The sequence below is a fragment of the Nomia melanderi genome, unplaced genomic scaffold (genome assembly GCF_051020985.1).
Source record: "Nomia melanderi isolate GNS246 unplaced genomic scaffold, iyNomMela1 scaffold0026, whole genome shotgun sequence".
Taxonomy (NCBI): domain Eukaryota; kingdom Metazoa; phylum Arthropoda; class Insecta; order Hymenoptera; family Halictidae; genus Nomia; species Nomia melanderi.
In genome coordinates, this window is record NW_027475141.1 from 1,342,509 (window position 1) to 1,353,294 (window position 10,786).

Sequence of the window (10,786 nt, forward strand, 5' to 3'; positions counted from 1 at the left end):
TCACTTTGGTTTATTGCGCTATCTCTAATAGCACCCGAGATATCACCAGATATATATTGGATTTTCCCCTGACCCTGAGTGTCCGGCCCCATGAGACGGTGGTTTTCTCGGCCCCTGGTGGTCAGAGGTCGTTACCGCTGCACAGATTCATGCGCCCGGGCCTCCTGCAGATAATTCACTTTGATTTATTGCGCTATCTCTAATAGCAGCCGAGATATCACCAGATATATATTGGATTTTTCCCTGACCCTGAGTGCCCGGCCCCATGTTTCGATGGTTTTCTCGGCCCCTGGTGGTCCGAGGTCGATCCTGCTGCACAGATTCATGCGCCAGGGCCGCCTACAGACAATGCACTTTGATTTATTGCGCTATCTGTAATAGCACCTGAGATATCCCCAGATATATACTGGATTTTTCCCTGACCCTGAGTGTCCGGCCCCATGAGTCGGTGGTTTTCTCGGCCCCTGGTGGTCCGAGGTCGTTCCCGCTGCACGGACTCGTGCGCCAGGGCTTCCTGCAGACAATGCACTTTGATTTATCGCGCTATCTGTAATAGCACCTGAGATATCCCCAGATATATACTGGATTTTTCCCTGACCCTGAGTGTCCGGCCCCATGAGTCGGTGGTTTTCTCGGCCCCTGGTGGTCCGAGGTCGTTCCCGCTGCACGGACTCGTGCGCCAGGGCTTCCTGCAGACAATGCACTTTGATTTATCGCGCTATCTGTAATAGCACCTGAGATATCCCCAGATATATACTGGATTTTTCCCTGACCCTGAGTGTCCGGCCCCATGAGTCGGTGGTTTTCTCGGCCCCTGGTGGTCAGAGGTCGTTACCGCTGCACAGATTCATGGGCCAGGGCCTCCTACAGACAATGCACTTTGATTTATTGCGCTATCTGTAATTGCACCCGAGATATCACCGGATATATATTGGATTTTTTCCTGACCCTGACAGTCCGGCCCCATGAGACGGTGGTTTTCTCGGCCCCTGGTGGACCGAGGTCGTTCCCGCTGCACAGATTCATGCGCCAGGGCCTCCTACGGACAATGCACTTTGGTTTGTTGCGCTATTTCTAATAGCGCCCGAGATATCACCAGATATATATTGGATTTTTCCCTGACCCTGAGCGTCCGGCCCCATGAGACGGTGGTTTTCTCGGCCCCTGGTGGTCCGGGGTCGTTCCCGCTGAGCAGATTCATGCGCCAGGGCCTCCTGCAGACAATGCACTTTGATTTATTGCGCTATCTCTAATAGCACCCGAGATATCACCAGATATATATTGGATTTTTCCCTGACCCTGAGTGTCCGGCCCCATGAAACGGTGGTTTTCTCGGCCCCTGGTGGTCCGAGGTCGTTCCCGCTGCACAGATTTATGCGCCAGGGCCTCCTGCAGATAATTCACTTTGGATTATTGCGCTATCTGTAATAGCACCCGAGATATCACCAGATATATATTGGATTTTCCCCTGACCCTGAGTGCCCGGCCCCATGAGACGGTGGTTTTCTCGGCCCCTGGTGGTCCGAGGTCGTTGCCGCTGCACAGATTCATGCGCCAGGGCCTCCTGCAGACAATGCACTTTGATTTATCGCGCTATCTGTAATAGCACCTGAGATATCACCAGATATATATTGGATTTTTCACTGACCCTGAGTGTCCGGCCCCATGAGACGGTGGTTTTCTCGGCCCCTGGTGGTCCGAGGTCGTTCCCGCTGCACAGATTCATGCGCCAGGGCCTCCTGCAGATAATTCACTTTGGTTTAGTGCGCTGTCTGTAAGAGCACCCGAGATATCACCAGATATATATTGGATTTTTCCCTGACCGTGAGCGTCCGGCCCCATGAGACTGTGGTTTTCTCGGCCCCTGGTGGTCCGAGGTCATTTCCGCTGCGCAGATTCATGCGCCAGGGCCTCCTGCAGATAATTCAGTTTGGTTTATTGCGCGATCTGTAATAGCACCCGAGATATCACCAGATATATATTGGATTTTTCCCTGACGATGAGTGTCCGGCCCCATGAGACGGTGGTTTTCTCGGCCCCTGGTGGTCCGAGGTCGTTTCCGCTGCACAGATTCATGCGCCAGGGCCTCCTGCAGACAATGCACTTTGATTTATTGCGCTATCTGTAATAGCACCCGAGATAGCACCATATATAGACTGGATTTTTGCATGACTTTGGGTGACGGACACCGAAAATCTGTAAGTTTCTCGGCCCCTGGAGGGCCGAGGTCGTTCCTGCCTCACAGAATCATGCGCCAGGGCCTCCTGCAGACAATGCACTTTGATTTATTGCGCTATCTCTAACAGCACCCGAGATATCACCAGATATATATTGGATTTTCCCCTGACCCTGAGTGTCCGGCCCCATGAGACTGTGGTTTTCTCGGCCATGGCGGTCCGAGGTCGTTCCCGCTGCACAGATTCATGAGCCAGGGCCTCCTACAGACAATGCACTTTGATTTATTGCGCTGTCTCTAATAGCACCCAAGATATCACCAGATATATATTAGATTTTTCCCTGACAATGAGTGTCCGGCCCATGAGACGGTGGTTTTCTCGGCCCCTGGTGGTCCGAGGACGTTCCCATTGGCCAGATTCATGCGCCAGGGCCTCCTACAGACAATGTACTTTGATTTATTGCGCTATCTGTAATAGCACCCGAGATATCACCAGATATATATTGGATTTTTCCCTGACCCTGAGTGTCCGGCCCCATGAGACGGTGGTTTTCTCGGCCCCTGGTGGTCCGAGGTCGTTCCCGCTGCACAGATTCATGCGCAAGGGCAGCATACAGACAATGCACTTGGATTTATTGCGCTATCCGTAATAGCACCCGAGATATCACCAGATATATATTGGATTTTTCCCTCACCCTGAGTGTCCGGCCCCATGAGACGGTGGTTTTCTCGGCCCCTGGTTGTCCGAGGTCGTTCCCGCTGCACAGATTCATGAGCCAGGGCCTCCTGCAGATAATTCACTTTGGTTTATTGCGCTATCTCTAATAGCACCCGAGATATCACCAGATATATATTGGATTTTTCCCTGACCCTGAGTGTCTGTCCCCATGAGACGGCGGTTGTCTCGGCCCCTGGTGGTCCGAGGTCGTTCCCGCTGTACAGATTCATGCGCCAGGGCATCCTACAGACAATGTACTTTGATTTATTGCGCTATCTGTAATAGCACCCGAGATATCACCAGATATATATTGGATTTTTCCCTGACCCTGAGTGTCCGGCCCCATGAGACGGTGGTTTTCTCGGCCCCTGGTGGTCCGAGGTCGTTCCCGCTGCACAGATTCATGCGCAAGGGCAGCATACAGACAATGCACTTGGATTTATTGCGCTATCTGTAATAGCACCCGAGATATCACCAGATATATGCTGTATTTTTACATGACCTTGGGTGACGGATTCCGAATATCTGTAATTTTCTCGGCCCCTGGTGGTCCGAGGTCGTTCCTGCTGCACAGATTCATTCGCCAGTGCCGCCTACAGACAATGCACTTTGATTTATTGCGCTATCTCTAATAGCACCCGAGATATCACCAGATATATATTGGATTTTTCCCTGATCCTGACAGTCCGGAACCATGAGACGGTGATTTTCTCGGCCCCTGGTGGTCCGAGGTAGTTCCCGCTGCACAGAATCATGCGCCAGGGCTTCCTGCAGACAATGCACTTTGATTTATTGCGCTATTTCTAATAGCACCCGAGATATCACCAGATATATATTGGATTTTTCCCTGACCCTGAGTGTCCGGCCCCATGAGACGGTGGTTTTCTCGGCCCCTGGTGGTCCGAGGTCGTTGCCGCTGCACAGAATCATGCGCCAGGGCCTCCTGCAGACAATGCACTTTGATTTATCGCGCTATCTGTAATAGCACCTGAGATATCACCAGATATATATTGGATTTTTCCCTGACAATGAGTGTCCGGCCCATGAGACGGTGGTTTTCTCGGCCCCTGGTGGTCCGAGGACGTTCCCATTGGCCAGATTCATGCGCCAGGGCCTCCTACAGACAATGCACTTTGATTTATTGCGCTATCTGTAATAGCACCTGAGATAGCACCATATATAGACTGGATTTTTGCATGACTTTGGGTGACGGACACCGAAAATCTGTAAGTTTCTCGACCCCTGGAGGGCCGAGGTCGTTCCTGCTTCACAGAATCATGCGCCAGGGCCTCCTGCAGACAATGCACTTTGATTTATTGCGCTATCTCTAACAGCACCCGAGATATCACCAGATATATATTGGATTTTCCCATAACCCTGAGTGTCCGGCCCCATGAGACTGTGGTTTTCTCGGCCATGGCGGTCCGAGGTCGTTCCCGCTGCACAGATTCATGAGCCAGGGCCTCCTACAGACAATGCACTTTGATTTATTGCGCTGTCTCTAATAGCACCCGAGATATCACCATATATATATTGGATTTGCCCCTGACCCTGAGTGTCCGGCCCAATGAGACGGTGGTTGCCTCGGCCCCTGGTGGGCCGAGGTCGTTCCCGCTGGCCACATTCATGCGCCAGGGCCTCCTACAGACAAGGCACTTTGATTTATTGCGCTATCTGTAATAGCACCCGAGAGATCACCAGATATATATTGGATTTTCCCCTGACCCTGAGTGTCCGGCCCCATGAGACGGTGGTTTTCTCAGCCGCTGGTGGCCCGAGGTCGTTCCCGCTGCACAGATTTATGCGCCAGGGCCTCCAGCAGATAATTCACTTTGGTTTATTGCGCTGTCTGTAAGAGCACCCGAGATATCACCAGATATATATTGTATTTTTCCCTGACCCTGAGTGTCCGGCCCCATGAGACTATGGTTTTCTCGGCCCCTGGTGGTCCGAGGTCGTTACCGCTGCACAGATTCATGCGCCAGGGCCTCCTGCAGATAATTCAGTTTGGTTTATTGCGCGATCTGTAATAGCACCCGAGATATCACCAGATATATATTGGATTTTTCCCTGACGATGAGTGTCCGGCCCCATGAGACGGTGGTTTTCTCGGCCCCTGGTGGTCCCAGGTCGTTCCCGCTGCACAGATTCATGCGCCAGGGCCTCCTGCAGATAATTCACTTTGGTTTATTGCGCTATCTCTAATAGCAACCGTGATATCACCAGATATATATTGGATTTTCCCCTGACCCTGAGTGTCCGGCCCCATGAGACGGCGGTCTTCTCGGCCCCTGGTGGTCCGAGGTCGTTCCCGCTGGGCAGATTCATGCGCTACGGCCTCATACAGACAAGGCACTTTGATTTATTGCGCTATCTGTAATAGCACCCGAGATAGCACCATATATATACTGGATTTTTGCATGACTTTGGGTGACGGACACCGAAAATCTGTAAGTTTCTCGGCCCCTGGTGGCCCGAGGTCGTTCCCGCTGCCCAGATTCATGCGCCAGGGCAGCTAACAGACAATGCATTTTGATTTATTGCGCTGTCTGTAATAGCACCCGAGAAAGCTCCATATATATGCTGGATTTTAACATGACTTTGGGTGACGGAAACCGAAAATCTGTAATTTTCTCGGCCCCTGGTGACCCGAGGTCATTCCCGCTGCACAGATTCATGCGCCAGGGCCTCCGGCAGACTAAGCACTGTGGTTTATTGCGCTATCTGTAATAGCACCCGAGATATAACCAGATATATATTGGATTTTTCAGCCGACCCTGAGTGTCCGGCCCCATGAGACGGTGGTGTTCTCGGACCCTGGTGATCCGAGGTCGTTTCCGCTGCACAGATTCATGCGCCAGGGCCTCCTGCAGATAATTCACTTTGATTTATTGCGCTATCTCTAATAGCAGCCGAGATATCACCAGATATATATTGGATTTTTCCCTGACCCTGAGTGCCCGGCCCCATGTTTCGGTGGTTTTCTCGGCCCCTGGTGGTCCGAGGTCGATCCTGCTGCACAGATTCATGCGCCAGGGCCTCCTACAGACAATGCACTTTGGTTTATTGCGCTATCTGTAATAGCGCACGAGATATCACCAGATATATGCCGGATTTTTACATGACCTTGGGTGACGGATTCCGAATATCTGTAATTTTCTCGGCCCCTGGTGGTCCGAGGTCGTTCCTGCTGCACAGATTCATTCGCCAGTGCCGCCTACAGACATTGCACTTTGATTTATTGCGCTATCTCTAATAGCACCCGAGATATCACCAGATATATATTGGATTTTCCCCTGACCCTGAGTGTCCGGCCCCATGAGACGGTGGTTTTCTCGGCCTCTGGTGGACCGAGGTCGTTCCCGCTGCCCAGATTCATGCGTCAGGTCCTCCTGCAGACAATGCACTTTGATTTATTGCGCTATCTGTAATAGCACCCGACATATCACCAGATATATGCTGGATTTTTACATGACCTTGGGTGACGGATTCCGAATATCTGTAATTTTCTCGGCCCCTGGTGGTCCGAGGACGTTCCTGCTGCACAGATTCATTCGCCAGTGCCGCCTACAGACAATGCACTTTGATTTATTGCGCTATCTCTAATAGCACCCGAGATATCACCAAATATATATTGGATTTTCCCCTGACCCTGAGTGTCCGGCCCCATGAGACGGTGGTTTTCTCGGCCTCTGGTGGACCGAGGTCGTTCCCGCTGCACAGATTCATGCGCCAGCGCCTCCTACGGACAATGCACTTTGGTTTGTTGCGCTATTTCTAATAGCGCCCGAGATATCACCAGATATATATTGGATTTTCCCCTGACCCTGAGTGTCCGGCCCATGAGACGGTGGTTTTCTCGGCCCCTGGTGGTCCGAGGACGTTCCCATTGGCCAGATTCATGCGCCAGGGCCTCCTACAGACAATGTACTTTGATTTATTGCGCTATCTGTAATAGCACCCGAGATATCACCAGATATATATTGGATTTTTCCCTGACCCTGAGTGTCCGGCCCCATGAGACGGTGGTTTTCTCGGCCCCTGGTGGTCCGAGGTCGTTCCCGCTGCACAGATTCATGCGCAAGGGCAGCATACAGACAATGCACTTGGATTTATTGCGCTATCCGTAATAGCACCCGAGATATCACCAGATATATATTGGATTTTTCCCGCACCCTGAGTGTCCGGCCCCATGAGACGGTGGTTTTCTCGGCCCCTGGTGGTCCGAGGTCGTTCCCGCTGCACAGATTCATGAGCCAGGGCCTCCTGCAGATAATTCACTTTGGTTTATTGCGCTATCTCTAATAGCACCCGAGATATCACCAGATATATATTGGATTTTTCCCTGACCTTGTCAGTCCGGCCCCATGAGACGGTGATTTTCTCGGCCCCTGGTGGTCCGAGGTAGTTCCCGCTGCACAGATTCAGGCGCCAGGGCCTCCTGCAGACAATGCACTTTGATTTATCGCGCTATCTCTAATAGCACCCGAGACATCACCAGATATATATTGGATTTTTCCCTGACCCTGAGTGTCCGGCCCCATGAGACTGTGGTTTTCTCGGCCCCTGGTGGTCCGAAGTCGTCCCCGCTGCCCAGATTCATGCGCCAGGGCCTCCTGCAGACAATTCACTTTGGTTTATTGCGCTATCTCTAATAGCACCCGAGATATCACCAGATATATGCTGGATTTTTCCCCGACCCTGACAGTCCGGCCCCATGAGACGGTGGTTCTCTCGGCCCCTGGTGGTCCGAGGTAGTTCCCGCAGCACCGATTCATGCGCCAGGGCCTCCTGCAGATAATTCACTTTGGTTTATTGCGCTATCTGTAATAGCAGCCGAGATATCACCAGATATATGCTGGATTTTTACATGACTTTGGGTGACGGATTCCGAATATCTGTAATTTTCTCGGCCCCTGGTGGTCCGAGGTCGTTCCTGCTGCACAGATTCATTCGCCAGTGCCGCCTACAGACAATGCACTTTGATTTATTTCGCTATCTCTAATAGCACCCGAGATATCACCAGATATATATTGGATTTTTCCCTGACCTTGTCAGTCCGGCCCCATGAGACGGTGATTTTCTCGGCCCCTGGTGGTCCGAGGTAGTTCCCGCTGCACAGATTCATGCGCCAGGGCCTCCTGCAGATAATTCACTTTGGTTTATTGCGCTATCTCTAATAGCACCCGAGACATCACCAGATATATATTGGATTTTTCCCTGACCCTGAGTGTCCGGCCCCATGAGACTGTGGTTTTCTCGGCCCCTTGTGATCCGAAGTCTTTCCCGCTGCCCAGATTCATGCGCCAGTGCCTCCTACAGACAATGCACTTTGGTTTATTGCGCTATCTCTAATAGCACCCGAGATATCACCAGATATATATTGGATTTTCCCCTGACCCTGAGTGTCCGGCCGCATGAGACGGTGGTTTTCTCGGCCCCTGGTATTCCGAGGTCGATCCCGCTGCACAGATTCATGCGACAGGGCCTCCTACAGACAATGCCCTTTGATTTATTGCGCTATCTCTAATAGCACCCGAGATATCACCAGATATATATTGGATTTTCCCCTGACCCTGAGTGTCCGGCCGCATGAGACGGTGGTTTTCTCGGCCCCTGGTGGTCCGATGTCTTTCCCGCTGCCCAGATTTATGCGCCAGTGCCTCCTACAGACAATGCACTTTGGTTTATTGCGCTATCTCTAATAGCACCCGAGATATCACCAGATATATATTGGATTTTCCCCTGACCCTGAGTGTCCGGCCGCATGAGACGGTGGTTTTCTCGGCCCCTGATATTCCGAGGTCGATCCCGCTGCACAGATTCATGCGACAGGGCCTCCTACAGACAATGCCCTTTGATTTATTGCGCTATCTCTAATAGCACCCGAGGTATCGCCAGATATATATTGGATTTTCCCCTGACCCTGAGTGTCCAGCCCCATGAGACTGTGGTTTTCTCGGCCCCTGGTGGTCCGAAGTCGTTCCCGCCGCCCAGATTCATGCGCCAGGGCCTCCTACAAAAAATGCACTTTGAATTATTGCGCTATCTGTAATAGCACCCGAGATATCACCAGATATATGCTGGATTTTTACATGACCTTGGGTGACGGATTCCGAATATCTGTAATTTTCTCGGCCCCTGGTGGTCCGAGGTCGTTCCTGCTGCACAGATTCATTCGCCAGTGCCGCCTACAGACAATGCACTTTGATTTATTGCGCTATCTCTAATAGCACCCGAGATATCATCAGATATATATTGGATTTTTCCGTGACCCTGACAGTCCGGCCCCATGAGACGGTGATTTTCTCGGCCCCTGGTGGTCCGAGGTAGTTCCCGCTGCACAGAATCATGCGCGAGTGCTTCCTGCAGACAATGCACTTTGATTTATTGCGCTATCTCTAATAGCACCCGAGATATCACCAGATATATGCTGGATTTTTCCGCGATCCTGACAGTCCGGCCCCATGAGACGGTGATTTTCTCGGCCCCTGGTGGTCCGAGGTAGTTCCCGCTGCACAGAATCATGCGCCAGGGCTTCCTGCAGACAATGCACCTTGATTTATTGCGCTATCTCTCATAGCGCCCGAGATATCACCAGATATATGCTGGATTTTTCCCTGACCCTGAGTGTCCGGCACCATGAGACTGTGTTTTTCTCGGCCCCTGGTGGTCCGAGGTGGTTCCCGCTGCCCAGATTCATGCGCCAGGGCCTCCGGCAGATAATTCACTTTGGTTTATTGCGCTATCTCTAATAGCACCCGAGATATCACCAGATATATATTGGATTTTCCCCTGACCCTGAGTGTCCGGCCCCATGAGACGGTGGTTTTCTCGACCCCTGGAGGTCCGAGGTCGTTCCCGCTGCACAGATTCATGCGCCATGTCCTCCTACAGACAATGCACTTTGATTTATTGCGCTATCTCTAATAGCACCCGAGATATCACCAGATATATATTGGATTTTCCCCTGACCCTGAGTGTCCGGCCCCATGAGACGGTGGTTTTCTCGGCCCCTGGTGGTCCGAGGTCGTTCCCGCTGCACAGATTCATGAGCCAGGGCCTCCTGCAGATAATTCACTATGGTTTATTGCGCTATCTCTAATAGCACCCGAGATATCACCAGATATATATTGGATTTTTCCCTGACCCCGAGTGTCTGGCCCCATGAGACGGTGGTTGTCTCGGCCCCTGGTGGTCCGAGGTCGTTCCCGCTGCACAGATTCATGAGCCAGGGCCTCCTGCAGATAATTCACTATGGTTTATTGCGCTATCTCTAATAGCACCCGAGATATCACCAGATATATATTGGATTTTTCCCTGACCCCGAGTGTCTGGCCCCATGAGACGGTGGTTGTCTCGGCCCCTGGTGGTCCGAGGTCGTTCCCGCTGCCCAGATTTATGCGCCAGGGCCTCCTGCAGATAATTCACTTTGGTTTATTGCGCTATCTGTAATAGCAGCCGAGATATCACCAGATATATGCTGGATTTTTACATGACTTTGGGTGACGGATTCCGAATATCTGTAATTTTCTCGGCCCCTGGTGGTCCGAGGTCGTTCCTGCTGCACAGATGCATGCGCCAGTGCCGCCTACAGACAATGCACTTTGATTTATTTCGCTATCTCTAATAGCACCCGAGATATCACCAGATATATATTGGATTTTTCCCTGACCTTGTCAGTCCGGCCCCATGAGACGGTGATTTTCTCGGCCCCTGGTGGTCCGAGGTAGTTCCCGCTGCACAGATTCATGCGCCAGGGCCTCCTGCAGATAATTCACTTTGGTTTATTGCGCTATCTCTAATAGCACCCGAGACATCACCAGATATATATTGGATTTTTCCCTGACCCTGAGTGTCCGGCCGCATGAGACGGTGGTTTTCTCGGCCCC